At 47.2% G+C, this 21904-nt stretch overlaps 1 pseudogene; it reads right to left on the bottom strand.

Annotated features, from left to right (window-relative positions):
• Positions 1-803: 803 nt before the first annotated feature.
• On the bottom strand, positions 804-13804 carry LOC115184033 (delta-like protein 4; annotated as a pseudogene).
• Between the last annotated feature and the right edge of the window lie 8100 nt (positions 13805-21904).

A 21904-nucleotide genomic window follows, 5' to 3' on the forward strand; every position in this document is an offset into this window, starting at 1 on the left:
TTGTGCGCCTCCCTATGGGACTCCCAATCACGGTCGGTTAGTGATACAGCCTGGAATCGAACCAGGGTCTGTAGTGACGACTCTAGCACTGAAATGCAGCGCCATTGGACCGCTGTGCCACTCAGGAGGCCATAGGGTTCTGGTCTATAGTAGTGCACTATATAGGGAATAGGGCTCTGGTCTATAGTAGTGCACTATATAGGGAATAGGGCTCTGGTCTATAGTAGTGCACTATATAGGGAATAGGGCTCTGGTCTATAGTAGTGCACTATATAGGGAATAGGGCTCTGGTCTAAAGTAGTGCACTATATAGGGAATAGGGCTCTGGTCTATAGTAGTGCACTATATAGGGAATAGGGCTCTGGTCTATAGTAGTGCACTATATAGGGAATAGGGCTCTGGTCTATAGTAGTGCACTATATAGGGAATAGGGCTCTGGTCTAAAGTAGTGCACTATATAGGGAATAGGGCTCTGGTCTATAGTAGTGCACTATATAGGGAATAGGGCTCTGGTCTATAGTAGTGCACTATATAGGGAATAGGGCTCTGGTCTATAGTAGTGCACTATATAGGGAATAGGGCTCTGGTCTATAGTAGTGTACTATATAGGGAATAGGGCTCTGGTCTAAAGTAGTGCACTATATATAGGGAATAGGGCTCTGGTCTATAGTAGTACCACTATATAGGGAATAGGCCTCTGGTCTATAGTAGTGCACTATATAGGGAATAGGGCTCCATTTAGATGTATCCTCCTCCAAATTCCTGTTGATGGATAACATTGTATTTTCCCACTTGTGTTTTTATTTTTGGTGTTAAAGTGCTCCATGAAGAGACAAGTGTTTAGTTTTAGCATTGAAACTCTTGTTTAGGCTTCTAGTAATTTTGGCCTGGATCTTTTCACCATTTGCATGGAATGAAAACGTCTGGAAAAGTTCGACCAGGCGTTTTGTTTGGAGTGATTGACAGTTGAGACGTTAGTTCGTTTGTTCAATCAGATATCGTTCTCAGTGTTTTGTTGTGGTTAGTCTGTGGGTTTCAACGACTAGTCGGTTGGTTGTTTGCGGTTGGTTGGTCAGTTTCAGCGAGTTGGCTCCACCCTGGACCTTGGGTCTTGCATAGCTGGTGAATTATGCCGGCTAGGGGGTTAAAGATCAGTAGAATTTCAGTCAACTCCATTTTGATTACTTGGCTGTCGAAGTCCCCGTGCCTCCATTTTGATTACTTGGCTGTCGAAGTCCCCATGATTAGGTCGGGCAGGGGTCAACTGAGAGGTCAGGGGTCATCTATTTGTCCTGTTTCACCTACTCTCTCCTCCATTGCTGCCAAGGACACATGAGTTCAGTTCAAATGTTTTGCTTGCTGACATTCTACCAGTTCCCTCCACACTCTGTGCAGTTCAGTCAGTCTTTTAACCGTTTAACAGTTGATTTAACCATTTGTTTAACCGTTCCCAGAAGTCAAAAGTTTCATGACTGCTACTGTACACGTTTTGTATACAAACACTCGGTCGATGTTAAAGTTCAATAAAGTTTTCAGGCTAGTGTTCATTAGTTCGTTTACAGAGAAGAGGAGAGGTTCGTCCATCTTTCTCTCTCTCTCTCTCTTATCGTCTCTCTCTCTCTCCATTTCTCAAGTGTTCCAGAGCAGCAGTGACATCAGAAACAGTCTCTTCTCAGATTTTTGTAAACAATCCAGAAAAAAAATTAATTCTGCCTCGATTGTGTTTCTCCTCTTTCGCTTCCTCGCTTCTTCATACCCCTCACAGCTTATACCTGGGGAGGAAGAGAGGAACAAGACTTAGAGGCAAGCAGTGGGAACTGGGGAAACAGTGTGGTAACATTCCCTTGTTATCTATGAACAGGGAAACTGTTCTGTTATCTAGTCTTACGGGTATGCTATATGTTTTTGCTTGGCTCATCCTGCTTTCAATTACACTCAGCGCTTCTATGTTAAAACATAGGGCTTGTGAGACAAAGTAAAGCTTTAAACGTATCAAAACCATATGCATAGGCTTGTGTTCAAACGCGAGACTATGTAATGTTAAAGCTTTCAACGTATCTGAAGCATGTGCAGAGAGAGCAGTCCAGGGGATCCAACTCTGTGGGATGAGTGAGGCTGTTTCAGGCTCACTATATCCCCTTTCTAGGCCATCAAATTGTCAGTTTGATGTACAGTGATTTGATACACTTTAATAGTTTAGTGAGATCATTTCCATATAAGATTATTTCACCATATTGACTTGGCATACATGATTACACCATATAGGCTTACAGGATATTTCCCTGGCTTATGTTTAAGTCAAATAATGTGTATCTATAAAAAACATAACATCACCAAGAATAAATGTACAGCATTTGTAATTGACCATAAGTGTGACATGAAACGCTGTAGAGGGGAAACCGCAAAATAAGTACTGATGAAAAAGTATATATATATTTTTTTGGTATGTATTTATCCTTACCTCTGTTGCTATGACGCACGTCCTCCGCTCATCTCCTATAACAAAGACGGACTGGTAGATCTGAGAGTCTCGAGGGGAACATATCGTTGATATCCTACACTCCGACTTTTCACTGCAACACCATAAATCAACACACACACTCAGTCAGTCCACCTTAAAAGTAGAAGCATATGGTCAAACTAGGCTATGCATCGGGTAGTCTACTGATGGGGGTGGAAACGAATGTACAGGCAGACGGAGGTATAGAGAGGGAAAACATATCAATGGGTGATTCTACAGAAGTGGTGTAAAATGGCCGTCCCACCCCAAACATAACTCAAAAATCTAGGACAATTATTTACATCGTGATATGTTCTAATTCAATCCAAGACAAGAACAAACATATTGTTACAATAATATAGTACAAAGTCATTGTTTACACACAGGTGGCTGTCTACCTTACTGTACTCTCCTGAACCCTACTCTACCCTACCCTACTGTACCCTACTCTACTGTACCCTACTCTACTGTACCCTACTCTACTGTACCCTACTCTACTGTACCCTACTATACTGTAGTGTACTGAACCCTACTGTACCCTACTCTACTGTAGTGTACTGAACCCTACTCTACTGTACCCTACTCTACTGTACCCTATCCCACTGTACCCTACTCTACTGTACCCTACTCTACTGTACCCTACTCTACTGTACCCTACTATACTGTAGTGTACTGAACCCTACTCTAATGTACCCTACTCTACTGTACCCTACTATACTGTAGTGTACTGAACCCTACTCTACTGTACCCTACTCTACTGTACCCTACTATACTGTACCCTACCCTACTGTACTCTACCCTACTGTACCCTACTATACTGTACCCTACCCTACTGTACTCTACCCTACTGTACCCTACTATACTGTACCCTACCCTACTGTACTCTACCCTACTGTACCCTACTATACTGTACCCTACTATACTGTACCCTACCCTACTGTACCCTACTCTACTGTACCCTACCCTACTCTACCCTACTGTACCCTACTCTACTGTACCCTACCCTACTCTAACCTACTGTACCCTACTCTACTGTACCCTACTCTACTCTACTCTACTGTACCCTACTCTACTGTACCCTACTGCACCCTACTCTACTGTACCCTACTGTACCCTACTCTACTGTACCCTACTGCACCCTACTCTACTGTACCCTACTGTACCCTACTCTACTGTACTCTACTCTACCCTACTGTACCTAACTCTGCTGTACCCTACTCTACTCTACTGTACCCTACCCTACTGTACCCTACTCTACTGTACCCTACTCTACTCTACCCTACTGTACCCAACTCTGCTGTACCCTACTCTACTCTACTGTACCCTACTCTACTGTACCCTACCCTACTGTACCCTACTCTACTGTACCCAACTCTACTGTACCCTACTCTACTGTACCCTACTATACTGTACCTAACTCTACTGTACCCTACGCTACTCCACTCCACTCTACCCTACTGTACCTAACTCTACTGTACCCTACTCTACTCTACTGTACCCTACTCTACTGTACCTAACTCTACTGTACCCTACTCTACTCTACTGTACCCTACTCTACTCTACTGTACCCTACCCTACTGTACCCTACTCTACTGTACCCCACCCTACTGTACTCTACTCTACTGTACCCTACCCTACTCTGCTGTACCCTACCCTACTGTACTCTACTCTACTGTACCCTACTCTGCTGTACCCTACCCTACTCCACTCCACTCTACCCTACTGTACCCTACTCTACTGTACCCTACTCTACTCTACCCTACTGTACCCAACTCTGCTGTACCCTACTCTACTCTACTGTACTCTACTCTACTCTACTGTACCCTACTCTGCTGTACTCTACTCTACTCCACTCCACTCCACTCCACTCCACTCCACTCTACCCTACTGTACTGTACTCAAGCGTACTCTACTTTACTTTCTTACTAATGAAGCAACGGCCTATAGAGTCTGGATGAGTGGTCTTGTTCTGGAAACCTCATACATTTGGTCTTTAACTTGTCATGGTGTTAACTAACTGGGTTGAATCTTGGGACCAATGTCCTGGTATAAATCTTGGCTCTGGGATATGACCTTATTTTTTGGTTTACAAGCCATAGGCAATCCAACTCTCTGATCATTGGCTGAGCACTTCCAACAAGTCGGCTACTTTAAAATGGTGGCAGCCCCATAAACTCAACATCTATAGCAAAATTAGTTATATCCATATAGAGTCCTCTATGTATCTCTGTTATCACCGAAATGCCTGTTATTTTGCACAAAATAAAAGTAGGTGAAGAATTTGGAAAAATTTGAACATCGAAACAACATCATTAATAGAATGCATAATTCAATCAATCAACAAGTTTCAGATTCATACAATCAACATTGAACATTTTGGGTGGGTGTATCAGAAAAGATGTAGAGCCCATAGAATGGCCTTTACCTTTCACACACATATTGAATTACGGCTGTAAGTATAGAGCTGTAAGTATAGAGCTGTTTTCAAGAGCTGTACTGAAACAGTTTCCTAGAGCTGTAAGTATAGAGCTGTAAGTATAGAGCTGTACTGAAACAGTTTCCTAGAGCTGTAAGTATAGAGCTGTAAGTATAGAGCTGTACTGAAACAGTTTCCTAGAGCTGTAAGTATAGAGCTGTAAGTATAGAGCTGTACTGAAACAGTTTCCTAGAGCTGTAAGTATAGAGCTGTAAGTATAGAGCTGTAAGTATAGAGCTGTACTGAAACAGTTTCCTAGAGCTGTAAGTAAAGAGCTGTAAGTATAGAGCTGTAAGTAAAGAGCTGTACTGAAACAGTTTCCTAGAGCTGTACTGAAACAGTTTCCTAGAGCTGTAAGTATAGAGCTGTAAGTATAGAGCTGTACTGAAACAGCTTCCTAGAGCTGTAAGTAAAGAGCTGTACGTATAGAGCTGTAAGTATAGAGCTGTACTGAAACAGTTTCCTAGAGCTGTAAGTATAGAGCTGTAAGTATAGAGCTGTAAGTAGCCTATGTCTCAATGTGTCATTGCAGAAGCAGTTGGGCTAGATCTTCATGTTTGCAGATGTGGTCTAACATTTCAGAATCAAGATAAAACTCATCGAAAAGCTTAATTTAGACAAAAAATTAGTTTTCTTACCTGTACATTCTACTCAGCGGTATTTTCTCTTCTAAACACTTGTCATAGATCACATGACTTTTGCTTTTATCCTCTTGCGACGTATCATCCTTCAACTCCTTTGACTTTGCGTTACTATACAAGTCCAATTGATAGTTCTTATGGATGAAGTTTGACTTCTCTGATTCGCAGTCCACTTCCAGTCCCACCTTCTGATTGGTGTTCTTCAGCTGGGAAGCCGGGATTAGGTTATCCCTCTGTACATTTGATAGGTTGTTCATGGTCTCCCCATCTCCCCTGTCCATGCCGGTCTGCCTGTGGATGTGCCGTAGAGCCAGCCCAACCATGCATAGCAGCACCAGCAATGCAACCAGCCCTACAGCCAAGGAAACTGCCGCCCACTGGAAGCCATCTTGGCCCTCTCCATTGATCCTCTCCCCACCCACCGGCAGGGTCACAGCAAAGAACTGGCAGCGTGTTCCGGTAAAGCCAGCGGGACAGATACAGGTGGCAGGGGGTTTCCCTGGCCCTCCTCCCCCGGTGCAGAGCCCTCCGTTAAGACAGGGGCGGATGGAGCACTCGTCCAGGCTGCGGTCGCAGTTTCGTCCGGCGTACCCCGGGGGGCAGGCACAGGTGTAGTCGTTGATGCGGTCCAGGCAGGTCCCTCCGTTGGTGCAGGGGTTCCCGGCACACTCGTTGATGTTGATCTCACAGCGCTGGCCAGTGAAACCGGAGCGACAGCTACATAGACGCACGCCACCGTGGATCAAACACAGACCGCCTGGAGAGAGACACACAGGGGTTCAGGGGTCAAGGTCTTGGGGGAGAGAACACGCATGCAGACATACACAATAGGCCCTGTCCAGAAACAATCACTACTTCCCACTACGTCACTACACCACTACGTCACTACACCACTACGTCACTACACCACTATGTCACTACACCACTACGTCACTACACCACTACGTCACTACACCACTACGTCACTACACCACTACGTCACTACACCACTACGTCACTACACCACTACGTCACTACACCACTGTCACTACACCACTACGTCACTACACATTACACCACTACGTCACTACACCACTACGTCACTACACCACTACGTCACTACACCACTATGTCACTACACCACTACGTCACTACCCACTACACACTACACTACATCACTACACCACTATGTCACTACACCACTATGTCACTACACCACTATGTCACTACACCACTACATCACTACACCACTACACCACTATGTCACTACACCACTACATCACTACACCACTACACCACTACATCACTACACCACTACATCACTACACCACTATGTCACTACACCACTACATCACTACACCACTACACCACTACATCACTACACCACTACGTCACTACACCACTATGTCACTACACCACTATGTCACTACACCACTACGTGACTACGTCACACTCCGTCACTATGTCACTACACCACTATGTCACTACACCACTACGTGACTACGTCACACTCCGTCACTATGTCACTACACCACTATGTCACTACACCACTATGTCACTACACCACTACGTGACTACGTCACACTCCGTCACTACGTCATACTATGTCACACTACTTCCCACTCCGTCACTACGTCATACTACATCACTGTGGTTAGAGCGTTACGCCAGTAACCGGAAGGTTGCCGGATCGAATCCCCGAGCTGAAAAGGTGAAAATCTGTCATTCAGCCTCTGAGCATGACAGTTAACCCACTGTTCCCTGGGCACTGAAGACGTGGATGTTGATTTAAGGCAGCCCCCCCCCCCCACCCCCACTCCCAAACACCTCTATGATTCAGAGGGGGTTGGGCTAAATGCAGAAGACACATTTCAGTTGAATACATTCAGTTGTACACCTGACTAGGTATCCACCTTTCCAGTACTTCACACTACACATCTTGAGGTCCTCAGTAACCATCAGATGCGAAGTCTCAGTCTGAATTATTCTGGCCTTTCCCTTCATCACTAAATCCATGCACCACAAAAAGCATGATTGCGTCTCTAAGAAGGTCACCGTGAACCAAGCCCATGTGGATTTGATATTATCACATTATTTGTCCATTATTAACAGTATTGGGTGACATTCCTTGAAGCCGACTGGAAGCCATCACATGTTTACATCCAGCACAATAGACACACAGTTCCCACAGATTCCTGTTGTTCAATAACACTTCCAGATGACAGCCGGCCCAAAAGGAATTCAGAGGAAGGGGAGGAGGGGGGAGAGAGAAGAGGGGGGAGAGAGAAGAGGGGGGGAGAGAGACAGTAGTTCCATCACACACTTCCAACCTGCCTGAGGAATTCAGGGGAAGAGGGGGGGTGCTGGAGAGGAGAGATAGCGGATAGAAGAGGTGGAAAGAGGCCGTAGCATACCGTTGGCACAGGGAAGAGATGTGCACTTGTCCACTCTCTTCTCACAGTTGAGTCCTGTGTATCCGGGAGGACACTCGCAGATGTAGCTGCGACCGTTGTCCTTCTGATGGCACTGCCCGCTGTGGAAGCAGGGGGAGTCAGCACAGGTCAGGCAGGCTGTGTTCACAGTTGGAACCCTCGAAACCTGAGGACACGAACACCTGTAGCCAACATCCAGGTTCTATAAAGGGAAAGAGTTAAGATCTAAGGTCAAGACAGATCGGATTACAGTCGTTTCTAAAAATGCAATCCTTCCCCCTTCCTCTCATATCAGTTCTGACAATAACTCCGCTATTGTCTCTTTTAGGCTGGGTATTTAGTGGGCCACCTAGGTCCAGGCAGCGAAGTTCATACCCATTACCTTTAAATACATAACACGACCAAAAGTATGTGGACACCTGCTTGTCTTAACATCTCATAACCAATTATTGAGTAGTAATATGGAGTTGGTCCCCCCCTTTGCTGCTATAACAGCCTCCAGTCTTCTGGGAAGGCTTCCACTAGATGTTGGAACATTGCCGCTATAACAGCCTCCACTCTTCTGGGAAAGGCTTTCCACTAGATGTTGGAGACATTGCTGCTATAACAGCCTCCACTCTTCTGGGAAGGCTTGCCACTAGATGTTGTAACATTGCTGCTATAACAGCCTCCACTCTTCTGGGAAGGCTTTCCACTAGATGTTGGAACATTGCTGCTATAACAGCCTCCACTCTTCTGGGAAGGCTTTCCACTAGATGTTGGAACATTGCTGCTATAACACCTCCACTCTCTGGGAAGGCTTTTTCCACTAGATGTTGAACATTGCTGCTATAAACGCCTCCACTCTTCTGGGAAGGCTTTCCACTAGATGGTGGAACATTACTAACGGGGACTTGCTTCCATTCAGCCACAAGATCATTAGTGAGGTCGAACACTGATGTTGGGCGATTAGGCCTGGCTCGCAGTCCGCGTTCCCAATTCATCCCAAAGGTGTTTCGTGGGTTTGAGGTCAGGGGCTCTTGCAGGCCAGTCAAATTCATCCACACTGATCTCAACAAAAACATTTCTGTATGGATCTCGCTTAGTGCACGGGGGCATTGTCATGCTGAACAGGAAAGGGCCTTCCCCAAACGTTTGCCACAAAGTTGGAAAGCATAGAATCAGCTAGAATGTCATTGTATACTGTGACGGTGCCACGTTGAAAATCACTGAGCTCTTCAGTAAGGCCATTCCAGTGACGATGTTTGTCTATGGAGATTGCAAGGCTGTGGATCGAATGAAATAGCTGAATCCAGTAATTTGAAGGGGTGTCCACATACTTTTGTATATATAGTGTACCCATCTGCTCATCAGTTCTGACAATATTGCCACTTTTGTGTCGCTTCTAGCCTGGGCATTGAGTGACTTGTAGAGGACCATCTAGCACGTAGTACTTAACGGGCGTTTCTTGCAGCAGCATTGTCCCATCTAACGCGGTCATCTAGTGCTTACTAACCCACAGTGCTAACCCACAGTGCAGAGTCCTCCGTTCCTACAGGGGCTGTCCCTTCTAACATGTCTATCTAACTACTGCTTACCGTGGCAGAGTCCCTCCGTTCCTGCAGGGGCTGTCCCTTCTAACATGTCTATCTAACTACTGCTTACCGTGCAGAGTCCTCCGTTCTTGCAGGGGTCGCTGTCACACTCCTGCAGCTCCAGCTCACAGTTGACCCCAGTGAACCCAGGGGGACGGTACATGTATAGCTGCCTTGAACCTGTGTTCATACAGGTCGCCCCGTTCACACACGGCCGGTGGTGCGTGCAGAAGTTCAGGTCTGAGAGGGGAGGGAGCAGAGAGGTCAAATAGGTCAAATAAAGGTCAAATATAAGGTCATATAGTGTACATGTATCGTGGGTTTTAAATCATTTGACACCCGTGATACAGATGAGCAATAATGACTGTATAAAAATAATAAATCAAATGTTGAGTTATATTGTATGCACCAATTTTTGGGGGGGCAATTATATTATTTTACATACCCACAAGACATGCTAACAATAAACAGGGGAGAGTTAGCATTTTATATCATACCACCAAGACATGCTAACCCCTCACCATTACCAATAACAGGGGAAGTTAGCATTTTAATCATACCCCCAAAGACATGCTAACCTCTCACCATTACCATACGGGAGGCTAGCATTTTATATCATCCCCCCAAGACATGCTAACCTCTCCCATTACAATAACAGGGGAGGTAGCATTTTAATCATACCACCAAGACATGCTAACCTCTCACCATTACAATAACAGGGGAGGTTAGCATTTTATATCATACCACCAAGCATGCTAACCTCTCACCATTACCAATAACAGGGGAGGTTAGCATTTATATCATACCCCCAAGACATGCTAACCTCTCACCATTACATAACAGGGGAGGTTGCAGTTTATATCATACCACCAAGACATGCTAACCTACTCACCATTACATACCAGGGGAGATTAGCATGTCTTGGGGTATGATCATTGACCCTCTGTACTTTCTCACTCATCATTATTCTGCATCATGTAGCATCCACCATGAATGTAGAAGTGGTTTACAAAATATTATGGTTGTTATTTACAATAAAAGTGACTCAAAAATTACACAATATATTATTTACCAGTCATTTGTATTGGGCACAAGAACATTTAACACAACCAAAACAAACTGCAAATGCTCCACAGCTTGTAGAGTCACAAGCTTGATGAAGTCATGCATGCTGGAATAGAGGACTAAATACTTCACTTCGACTACTTTATTTTACTTTAGGGGTCTCAATAATTTTGATCTCTAACTTTTGAGAAAAAAGTATTACTTGTTAACAAATCCGTGCTCTGAGCATTGTATTATTATAAAACAATATAATTTTCCCCCAGAAATGTGTATGTAAGGTCAACATAACTTCCTGTATGTAAGTCAACATAACTTCTGTATGTAAGGTCAACATAACTTCCTGTATGTAAGGTCAACATAACTTCCTGTACTGTAAGGTCAACATAACTTCCTGTATGTAAGGTCAACATAACTTCCTGTATGTAAGGTCATATAACTTCCTGTATGTAAGGTCAACATAACGTCCTGTATGTAAGGCAACATAACTTCCTGTATGTAAGGTCAACATAACTTCCTGTATGTAGGTCACATAACGTCCTGTATGTAAGGTCAACATAAGGTCAACATAGTCCTGTATGTAAGACAACATAACTTCCTGTATGTAAGGTCAACATAACTTCCTGTATGTAAGGTCAACATAACTTCCTGTATGTAAGGTCAACATAACTTCCTGTACTGTAAGGTCACATATTCCTGTATGTAAGGTCAACATAACGTCCTGTATGTAAGGTCAACATAACTTCCTGTATGTAAGGTCAACATAACGTCCTGTATGTAAGGTCAACATAACTTCCTGTACGTAAGGTCAACATAACTTCCTGTATGTAAGGTCAACATAACTTCCTGTATGTAAGGTCAACATAATTCCTGTATGAAGGTCAACATAACTTCCTGTATGTAAGGTCAACATAACTTCCTGTATGTAAGGTCAACATAACTTCCTGTATGTAAGGTCAACATAAGGTCACATACTGTCCTGTATGTAAGGTCAACATAACATCCTGTATGTAAGGTCAACATAACTTCCTGTATGTAAGGTCAACATAAGGTCAACATAGCGTCCTGTATGTAAGGTCAACATAACGTCCTGTATGTAAGGTCAACATAACTTCCTGTATGTAAGGTCAACATAACTTCCTGTATGTAAGGTCAACATAACGTCCTGTTATGTAAGGTCAACATAACGCCTGTATGTAAGGTCAACATAACTTCCTGTATGTAAGGTCAACATAACTTCCTGTATGTAGGTCAACATAGCGTCCTGTATGTAAGGTCAACATAACTTCGTGTATGTAAGGTCAACATAACTTCCTGTATGTAAGGTCAATATACTTCCTGTATGTAAGGTCAACATAACTTCTGTATGTAAGGTCAACATAGCGTCCTGTATGTAAGGTCAACATAGTCCTGTATGTAAGGTTAACATAACTTCCTGTATGTAAGGTCAACATAACTTCCTGTATGTAAGGTCAACATAACTTCCTGTATGTAAGGTCAACATACTGTCCTGTACTGGACGTACTGTACTGGATTAGCATAATAACAGCTGATAGATCATGTTGATGTACAGATTCATGTCAAGGTTCTCTATTTTGGGGGATTCTTTTAGGCTCAGTATTTGAATCAAAAACATAATTTATTGCAAATGTTCTGATATGTTTCAGTCAGATTTCTCGGTGCAACTACGATGGTGATGATGTAGATGTGTTCTTGCCTTGGTCCACAGAAGAGCCTCCCCCCCAGCCCTCCTTACAGTTACACTGCCATGGCTGTTGGCAGGTGCCATGCTTACAAGCTGGGTACTTCTTACACTCATCACAGAACGGACCCTGCCAACCTTCTCTGCACCTTGAGACGGAGAGGTAATGTACCATTAAAAACTGCAATTCAGGTACATGTTCCTTCATGAATACCATCATTTATCTATACATTATTTATTGACTGACTGATTGGTTAATTTAATTGATAGATTTATTGTAATTGGTTGATTAAACATAACTGTACAACAGTGCACTTCAACAACCTGTTGTACATGCAAGAACAACCAATCATCTACGGTATCCCTCTAAGACAGAGTGCAGAACACTTGACCATAGTTTTATGACTACAAGGACCAATTTTATGCATTCCCTTACTGCAGAAACCCCTCTATACAAATGTTCATATGGAGCAATTATTCTATTCTAGACTTTGTGTGAACTGCATACTTATAGTTCTGACCAAAATCTTGAGAGAGGAGAAAGAGAGAGAGGAGAAAGAGGAGAAAGGAGAGGAGAGGGAGGAAGGAAAGAAAGAGAAAGAGCAGAGAAAGAGAGAAAGAAAGAAAGAAAGAGAGAGAAGGAGAAAGGGAGAGAGAGAGAGAGGGAGGGGAGAGAGAGGAAAGAGGAAAAGAGAGAAGGGAGGAGGGAAGAGAGATTGGGAGAGAGGAGGAGAGAGAGCGAGAAAGGAGAGCACAAGAAGAGAGAATGAAGAAAGAGAGAGAGGGAGAAGAGAGAGGAGAGAATTAAAAGAAAGAGAAAGAGAGAGAGGGAGAGAAAGAGAGAAGAAAGAGAGAGAAAGGAGAGCGCAAGAAAGAGAGAAAGAAAGAGTTGGCTGCTTGATCTTCAGCTTTGAAAAATAGATTGCTTCCTGCTGAACAGTTGAGTCACATGGAATATACATATTGGACCAGTTTAGAGAAATAGTAGCATTAAATACTGTCTCCTTCACATGCACACACACACATTTATAATTTCTATATTACTTACACACACTCGCCAGGTCTGGAGCAGTTTCCGTTTCCTTCTGCATCCCTCGAGGCAGATGGCTGAACACACGCACCAATAGATATCCATGGGTTATCTATAGTGTTGCAAACATATTCATACAGGGACCTTGGAGCAAATCAATCTGACTACGCTATGTGCATCTAAGCCACAGTCACGATAGGCAAAGCTCTCATTACAGTAACTCGTGTACATTAAAAGAGCGGGCAATTTCAAGGATATTATAGCCTACTGATGCCTCATCATAAAAAACACAAAAGATGTGCTTGCATGTGTATAGGCTATAATAAAACTAAGCTATAATAGGCATTATGCATTCTAAAAGCTTTCATTATAACCTGTGTGTACTGGTGAGTTTGGTTGGACAGCCATAGTATATCAGACCGTATGACAAAACATGTATTTTTACTGCTCCAATTACGTTGGTAATCAGTTTTATAATATCAATAAGGCACTTCAAGTAGGGTTTGTGGTATATGTCCAATATACCACCTCTAAGGGCTGTGTCCAGGCACTCCGTTTAGCAGTGGTATATTGGCCATATATCACACCTCAGGCTACTTCAGCGTTAAGGCCAATCTCCATCACAAAATCTATTCATTTCAAAGGGCAGAGACACAAGCTCCAACTGAACCTGTCACACCACCAAACTGCTACAGCATGACCGAGGAAGCTGGGTAATTTATGGCTTGTATGTATTGTGTTCTAGATGGCCCCTATATCTCTCTCTCTCTCTCTCTCTGTCTGTCTTCTGTCTCTGTCTCTCTCTTCTATCTCTCTCTGTGACACCGATTCCGGTTGTATAGGCTGGCGACCGCCGGAAAACGTCCGGGTTAGTCCTAAACAGATGCCCGTGCTCAATAGCGGACAGCTGCCACCATTGTTGTTCCTTGTCTGCGCGAACCGTACTTGCAGCTGCTATGCGGCCCGCGAGCCCCCAACAATAGGGAGTCTACGACTTGGGTGACGCGTGGCGGATAATAACGTTGCGATTAACCCAGGCGCGTGCTGCTGCAGCCCGTGTTCCGCCAGTGACGTTCAAACTGCCCGGGATTAAATGACCAGGAACGCGCTCTACTTTCAGGTAGTAGTAGTAGTAGTGAAATACAAGCTCCTCTCTCACAGCCAGGGAGTGCGACGGAGGGGTGGAGAGAGAGAGAGATCCATCTCCTTCATCTCTCGTGCATTGTTCTATACTACGGACGGTAGCTGGGTATGTAATTGCTCTGGTTCAAGGATTTTTGCGCATGGTTAAAATGCAACCATAACACATGTAAAATTTCTCCTTCACCTGCCAAGTGACGCCGATGACAGATCCGTTGTCACACTGCGGTTCAGACTGACTCAAACAGTTTGGTAACGATTTATGTTTTAAGATGTTCACTGAAACGTTTTTTTTTAATGAATTTGTTTGGTAAAGAGACATACACATCAACCTCAAGTAACTGGCGCTAACCCTGCCTCCCAACTGACACTAACCCTGCCTCCCAACTGGCACTAACCCTGCCTCCCAACTGGCACTAACCCTGCCTCCCAACTGGCACTAACCTGCCTCCCAACTGGCACTAACCCTGCCTCCCAGACACTAACCCTGCCTCCCAACTGGCACTAACCCTGCCTCCCAACTGGCACTAACCCTGTCTCCCAACTGGCACTAACCCTGCCTCCCAACTGGCACTAACCCTGCCTCCCAACTGGCACTAACCCTGCCTCCCAACTGGCCCTAACCCTGCCTCCCAACTGGCACTAACCCTGCCTCCCAACTGGCACTAACCCTGTCTCCCAACTGGCACGAACCCTGCCTCCCAACTGGCACTAACCCTGTCTCCCAACTGGTACTAACCCTGCCTCCCAACTGGCACTAACCCTGCCTCCCAACTGGCTCTAACCCTGCCTCCCAACTGACACTAACCCTGCCTCCCAACTGGCACTAACCCCCTCCCAACTGGCTACCCTGCCTCCCAACTGGCTCTAACCCTGCCTCCCAACTGGCACTAACCCTGCCTCCCAACTGGCACTAACCCTGCCTCCCAACTGGCCCTAACCCTGCCTCCCAACTGGCACTAACCCTGTCTCCCAACTGGCACTAACCCTGTCTCCCAACTGGCACTAACCCTGCCTCCCAACTGGCACTAACCTGTCTCCCAACTGGTACTAACCCTGTCAACCAACTGGCCCTAACCCTGCCTCCCAACTGGCCCTAACCCTGCCTCCCAACTGGCACTAACCCTGCCTCCCAACTGGCACTAACCCTGCCTCCCAACTGGCTCTAACCCTGCCTCCCAACTGGCCCTAACCCTGCCTCCCAACTGGCCCTAACCCTGCCTCCCAACTGGCCCTAACCCTGCCTCCCAACTGGCCCTAACCCTGCTCCCAACTGGCCCTAACCCTGCCTCCCAACTGGCGCTAACCCTGCCTCCCAACTGGCACTAACCCTGCCTCCCAACTGGCACTAACCCTGCCTCCCAACTGGCCCTAACCCTGCCTCCCAACTGGCCCTAACCCTGCCTCCCAACTGGCCCTAACCCTGCCTCCCAACTGGCACTAACCCTGCCCCTAACCCTGCCTCCCAATGGCACTAACCCTGCCTCCCAACTGGCGCTAACCCTGCCTCCCAACTGGCACTAACCCTGCCTCCCAACTGGCCCTAACCCTGCCTCCCAACTGGCGCTAACCCTGCCTCCCAACTGGCACTAACCCTGCCTCCCAACTGGCACTAACCCTGCCTCCCAACTGGCCCTAACCCTGCCTCCCAACTGGCCCTAACCCTGCCTCCCAACTGGCTCTAACCCTGCCTCCCAACTGGCACTAACCCTGCCTCCCAACTGGCACTAATCCTGTCTCCCAACTGGCACTAACCCTGCCTCCCAACTGGCCCTAACCCAGCCTCCCAACTGGCTCTAACCCTGCCTCCCAACTGGCACTAACCCTGCCTCCCAACTGGCACTAACCCTGCCTCCCAACTGACTCTAACCCTGCCTCCCAACTGGCACTAACCCTGCTTCCCAACTGGCACTAATCCTGTCTCCCAACTGGCACTAACCCTGCCTCCCAACTGGCTCTAACCCTGCCTCCCAACTGGCACTAACCCTGCCTCCCAACTGGCACTAACCCTGTCTCCCAACTGGCACTAACCCTGCCTCCCAACTGGCCCTAACCCTGCCTCCCAACTGGCCCTAACCCTGCCTCCCAACTGGCCCCAACCCTGCCTCCCAACTGGCACTAACCCTGCCTCCCAACTGGCCCTAACCCTGCCTCCCAACTGGCCCTAACCCTGCCTCCCAACTGGCTCTAACCCTGCCTCCAACTGGCACTAACCCTGCCTCCCAACTGGCCCTAACCCTGCCTCCCAACTGGCCCTAACCCTGCCTCCCAACTGGCTCTAACCCTGCCTCCAACTGGCACAACCCTGCCTCCCAACTGGCACTAACCCTGCCTCCCAACTGGCCCTAACCCTGCCTCCCAACTGGCACTAACCCTGCCTCCCAACTGGCCCTAACCCTGCCTCCCAACTGGCTCTAACCCTGCCTCCCAACTGGCACTAACCCTGCCTCCCAACTGGCACTAACCCTGTCTCCCAACTGGCACTAACCCTGTCTCCCTGCCTCCCAACTGGCACTAACCCTGCCTCCCAACTGGCACTAACCCTGTCTCCCAACTGGCACTAACCCTGTCCCCTGCCTCCCAACTGGCACTAACCCTGCCTCCAACTGGCACTAACCCTGCTCCCAACTGGCCCTAACCCTGCCTCCCAACTGGCACTAACCCTGCCTCCCAACTGGCACTAACCCTGCCTCCCAACTGGCCCTAACCCTGTCTCCCAACTGGCACTAACCCTGCCTCCCAACTGCCCCTAACCCTGCCTCCCAACTGGCACTAACCCTGCCTCCCAACTGGCCCTAACCCTGCCTCCCAACTGGCCCTAACCCTGCCTCCCAACTGGCTCTAACCCTGCCTCCAACTGGCACTAACCCTGCCTCCCAACTGGCCCTAACCCTGCCCTCCCAACTGGCCCTAACCCTGCCTCCCAACTGGCTCTAACCCTGCCTCCAACTGGCTCTAACCCTGCCTCCCAACTGGCACTAACCCTGCCTCCCAACTGCCCCTAACCCTGTCTCCCAACTGGCACTAACCCTGCCTCCCAACTGGCCCTAACCCTGCCTCCCAACTGGCACTAACCCTGCCTCCCAACTGGCACTAACCCTGCCTCCCAACTGGCACTAACCCTGCCTCCCAACTGGCACTAACCCTGTCTCCCTGCCTCCCAACTGGCACTAACCCTGCCTCCCAACTGGCACTAACCCTGCCTCCCAACTGGTACTAACCCTGTCAGCCAACTGGCCCTAACCCTGCCTCCCAACTGGCCCTAACCCTGCCTCCCAACTGGCACTAACCCTGCCTCCCAACTGGCTCTAACCCTGCCTCCCAACTGGCCCTAACCCTGCCTCCCAACTGGCTCTAACCCTGCCTCCCAACTGGCACTAACCCTGCCTCCCAACTGACTCTAACCCTGCCTCCCAACTGGCCCTATCCCTGCCTCCCAACTGGCTCTAACCCTGCCTCCCAACTGGCTCTAACCCTGCCTCCCAACTGGCACTAACCCTGTCTCCCAACTGGCACTAACCCTGCCTCCCAACTGGCACTAACCCTGCCTCCCAACTGGCACTAACCCTGTCTCCCAACTGGCACTAACCCTGCCTCCCAACTGGCCCTAACCCTGCCTCCCAACTGGCCCTAACCCTGCCTCCCAACTGGCACTAACCCTGCCTCCCAACTGGCCCTAACCCTGCCTCCCAACTGGCACTAACCCTGCCTCCCAACTGCCCCTAACCCTGCCTCCCAACTGGCACTAACCCTGCCTCCCAACTGGCCCTAACCCTGCCTCCCAACTGGCCCTAACCCTGCCTCCCAACTGGCTCTAACCCTGCCTCCCAACTGGCCCTAACCCTGCCTCCCAACTGGCCCTAACCCTGCCTCCCAACTGGCTCTAACCCTGCCTCCAACTGGCTCTAACCCTGCCTCCCAACTGGCACTAACCCTGCCTCCCAACTGCCCCTAACCCTGCCTCCCAACTGGCACTAACCCTGCCTCCCAACTGGCCCTAACCCTGCCTCCCAACTGGCTCTAACCCTGCCTCCCAACTGGCACTAACCCTGCCTCCCAACTGGCACTAACCCTGTCTCCCAACTGGCACTAACCCTGTCTCCCCTGCCTCCCAACTGGCACTAACCCTGCCTCCCAACTGGCACTAACCCTGCCTCCCAACTGGTACTAACCCTGTCAGCCAACTGGCCCTAACCCTGCCTCCCAACTGGCCCTAACCCTGCCTCCCAACTGGCACTAACCCTGCCTCCCAACTGACTCTAACCCTGCCTCCCAACTGGCCCTAACCCTGCCTCCCAACTGGCTCTAACCCTGCCTCCCAACTGGCACTAACCCTGCCTCCCAACTGACTCTAACCCTGCCTCCCAACTGGCCCTATCCCTGCCTCCCAACTGGCTCTAACCCTGCCTCCCAACTGGCTCTAACCCTGCCTCCCAACTGGCACTAACCCTGTCTCCCAACTGGCACTAACCCTGTCTCCCAACTGGCACTAACCCTGCCTCCCAACTGGCTCTAACCCTGCCTCCCAACTGGCACTAACCCTGCCTCCCAACTGGCCCTAACCCTGCCTCCCAACTGGCACTAACCCTGCCTCCCAACTGGCACTAACCCTGCCTCCCAACTGGCACTAACCCTGCCTCCCAACTGGCTGTTCTCCCTGTGATAGTATGACTTCATTCATTTTCTGTTCTGTCCAAAACATAGAGAAGAGAATCAGCTTTTGTTTTTGTGCTCATTTATAGTGCACTAGTACCTATGCCTTAAGCATATTGTGAGTTTTGTACAACTATGTTGCTTGTCCTCATATTCAGCAAGCAGCTCCTTCTTACAGCATAGGGCCTACACACAAGGCTGACTCCTTCTCATACACTTACTATACATGCTGTGGTCCTCAGAGATGACCTCTTAGACCAATGTAGCATGGCAATAATGTCCTCATATTCACACTGTTATTTCTGTGGCCCTTTTTACGTGCATAAAGAAAATAAAAACTTCCTGCGCCATAAAGGTCAAGGCCTCTTAGCAGAGTACAGCAGGTTACTGTATTTATCTCTCTATCTCTCACAGGACCAGTGCATCAGCACAAGCTTTCAACCAAACCCTGAGAGACTGTGGCATCCATCCCGCCGCTGCCACCAATGTAGCGATTGAGGAAAACCAAATCAAATCAGCCTTGAACCAGTCACCCTCCAGCTGTTACGAGTACCAACTGCTGTGCCATTTAACAACCAAACCTCTCGGGCAGATGCCACAGACTACCTGTATACAAGTAAACCACAGCCACTGTACACCTTTCACTCTCTCTGAAAACGATGTACCAACAAGCTCGGGAAAAACTAAAAGCACAGCGAAACTATACTCATGGAAGAAACAGCACAGCCAAAGTGCATCAAAAACGATGACCAAGCTTGCTAGAAGGAAAAAAAAACACTGGCCTATAGTAAAGGCCTATAATCATTGAAGACATGGTGATTGTATATCCAACATATTGGTAAAAGACGTGTGACATGGACTCTGATAGGCCAGAGGGGGAATGAGTTGTGCTTTTTTTTTTGTGGTTCGATAACGATTGGTTTCTCTCGGTTTGCTTACGTTCTTCGCAGTATTCCCCCTTCCAGCCGGGCAGACAGGACAACTGGCCATCTCGGTCGCAGGTGTAGTGGCCAAAACGGTCGTCCCTTGGCGTGCACATTTTGGAACAACTTTCCCCGTAGTAATTGTCATTGCAGATGAAGCGGTAAGAATACCTTAACTCCGTCTGTCGGCCGCTCTCAACGTTCTGAGACCAGGTGGCCCCTACACCCAGCTGTCTCTGGATGGCAAAGAAACTAATCAACATCTCTGGGTTGCTGGTGTCTGGGAGGGGAGAGGAGAGGAGAGGAGAGGAGAGGGGAGGGGAGGGGAGGGGAGAGGAGAAGAGAGGGGAGGGGGAGGAGAGGAGGAGGAGAGGAGAGGGAGGAGAGGAGAGGAGAGGAGGGAGAGGAGAGGAGAGGAGAGGAGAGGAGAGGAGAGAGAGAGAGAGAGAGAGAGAATGCATTAGTAAACATCTTGTCATGTACACTTTATCAGCCCAGCACCACATTGTTGAAGGATGTTTTGTAGAGAACATGCATTAGTTACATCAATCAATAATCAATCAATAAATAACTTTTTAGTTGTCACAAAGTGCTTTTTACAGTAACACAGCCTAGCGCTCAAAGTGAGATCCAAAAGGAAGCAGTCTGTTTTCTTACAGCCACGTTGGAAAAGTAGTACCACATGTTCCACATACATAGTCTAACTGGGTCTAATGACGTCTGTTACAGTAATAACTATAATACATTGATCTCCTACCATTCAAAATATTCTATCTCGTGCCATATAATACGATTGAAATATCCTAGACCTATTTGGATGTGAAATATCATGCTCCGTTCACTGGGCTTGGTTTGAATGTGTAACCCCGCGGCCCTACAGCCTGCCCTTACACAGATCAGACGGCTTCTTATCAAATCTCATAAGAACAAAACCATAATGGTTTTTAGATGGACAATAAACTGAGATTAAAATGTCCTCTTCCTTTCTGTCAGCAAAAAAAAAAAAAACCTTCCCAGGCTGCTTCCAATGGGCGGAACAGAGCAAGGTGTTAAATACAGGAAGATGTAGTCACATAATCTTGGCAACTTCTGTGTTCTCACCAAAGCCCTCAACTCGTTCCCACGCCAGAAATACACCGCAGGAAGTCACATTGTGTTGGAGCATAAGAATGAAAAAGGTGTTTTTGAAGCTGAGCAACAAAGGGCTACGTAAAGGAGTAAAAAATCAGAAAAAAAAGAATAGGTAACAATTAACAATAAGGGGAAAGGATCAATGATAGTGAGAAGATACATTTATGGATAAAGTTTGACATTTAAAAGGTGCATAGTTATAGAGGGCATTTGTGAAATGTGTAGAAATGTCGCCCTCTTGTGGCGTTGAATGGATGACTTACCAACAGGTAGATCTGTGAAGGTGAATACCAGGCTTCAATTATCAAAGAAAACGATCCTAAGGACAGAACGCATTCAGTTATTAGAAAATATCATTCAAAATCCAGTTCGTACCGGCAAATAATACATTTGACAATATCACACTTTATCACAGCTAAAATTGAGCGCAATTCAAAAACGAACTGTCTGTTTATGCATGGCTGTACAATTTAGGATTGTAAATTGCATCGAGGAAAACAGGTTATAGTAGGTCAACCGCTGTGTTGTGCATTTAGAAAAAAACAACGCCGGGTGTGTTGTGTGTCAATACTCTCTGTGTGTGTGTTTGGTTATACACACATTACCTAATGATGGATTATCTCATTACTCACCAATAACTGGTGAGCTTTCTTTCTCTCCA

This window comes from Salmo trutta, unplaced genomic scaffold (assembly GCF_901001165.1).
Source record: "Salmo trutta unplaced genomic scaffold, fSalTru1.1, whole genome shotgun sequence".
Lineage (NCBI taxonomy): Eukaryota > Metazoa > Chordata > Actinopteri > Salmoniformes > Salmonidae > Salmo > Salmo trutta.